Source organism: Corvus brachyrhynchos, unplaced genomic scaffold (genome assembly GCF_000691975.1).
Source record: "Corvus brachyrhynchos isolate BGI_N302 unplaced genomic scaffold, ASM69197v1 scaffold692, whole genome shotgun sequence".
Lineage (NCBI taxonomy): Eukaryota > Metazoa > Chordata > Aves > Passeriformes > Corvidae > Corvus > Corvus brachyrhynchos.
In genome coordinates this window covers 42,478-43,965 of record NW_008236762.1, presented here as the reverse complement: position 1 = coordinate 43,965, position 1,488 = coordinate 42,478, and positions in this window count along the sequence as shown.

Genomic DNA, 1,488 nt, shown 5'->3' with positions numbered 1-1,488 from the left:
GGCCCCGCCGCACGTGACAGCGGCACGGAGCAGCCCGGGCCGGCCCCGCCGTGCCCTGGGTCAGCCCCGAGAGCTCGGGGACAGGGACTGGGGGAAGGGCGGGGACAGCGGAAGGGACAGGGAAAGGGGGAAGGAGCAGGGAAAAGGGGAAGGAGCAGGGACAGGAGCGGGGAAGGGGAAAGGGACAGGAGAAGGGACAGGAGAAGGGAAAGGGGAAAGGGGAAGGAGAAGGGACAGGAGAAGGGACAGGAGCAGGGACAGGAGCAGGGACAGGGGAAGGAGAGGGGACAGGGAGCAGAGAAAAGGGAAGGGGAAGGAGTAGGAGAAGGGAAGGGACAGGAGCGGGGAAGGGGAAAGGGACAGGAGAAGGGACAGGAGCAGGGAAAGGGGAAAGGAAAGGGGAAGGAGAAGGGACAGGAGAAGGGGGAAGGAGCAGAGAAAAGGGAAGGGGAAGGAGTAGGAGAAGGGAAGGGACAGGAGAAGGGACAGGAGCAGGAGCAGGGGAAGGGACAGGGAGCAGGGGAAGGGGGAAGGAGAAGGGGAAGGAAAAAGGGAAGGAAAAGGGACAAGGAGAAAGAAAAGGGAGAAGGGACAAGGACAGGGGAAGGGCCAGGAGAAGGGAAAGGACGGGGACAGGAGCAGGGGAAGGAAAAGGGGGAAGGAGCAGGAGAAGGGAAAGGACAGGAGCGGGGAAGGGAAAAGAGGACAGGAGAAGGGACAGGGAAAGGGGAAAGGAGAATGGGAAGGAGAAGGGACAGGAGCAGGAAAAGGGAGAAGGGACAAGGACAGGGGAAGGGCCAGGAGAAGGGAAAGGACGGGGACAGGAGCAGGGGAAGGAAAAGGGGGAAGGAGCAGGGAAAAGGGACAAGGGGAAGGAACAGGGACAGGAGAAGTGAAGGGACAGGAGCGGGGAAGGGAAAAGGGAAGGGGACAGGAGCAGGGACAGGAGCAGGAGCAGGGGAAAGGGAAGGGGGAAGGGAAGGGACAAGGAGAAGGGACAAGGAGAAGGGACAAGGAGAAGGGACAAGGAGAAGGGACAAGGAAAAGGGACAAGGAAAAGGGACAAGGAAAAGGGACAAGGAAAAGGGACAAGGAGAAGGGACAAGGAAAAGGGACAAGGAAAAGGGACAAGGGGAAGGGACAAGGGGAAGGGACAAGGGGAAGGGACAAGGGGAAGGAGCAGCAGAAGGGAAGGGACAGGAGCAGAGGGAGGGACAGGGACACGGACAGGGGAAGGGGAAGGGAAAGGGGGAAGGGCCAGGGCCAGGAGCGGGGCCAGGGCCAGGAAAAGGGGGAAGGAGCAGGAAAAAGGAAGAGAGGAAGGATCAGGATTGTCCTCCCTGGAGTCCCCTGCCCGTGCCAGGGGACAGAGCGGGGACCATCGATCGGCCGCAGTGTCCCCGCAGTGTCCCCGCAGGGTCCCCGCAGTGTCCCCGCAGTGTCCCCAGCGCCTGCCGGGTAATTCCGCCGATTTCCCATCGATTTTCC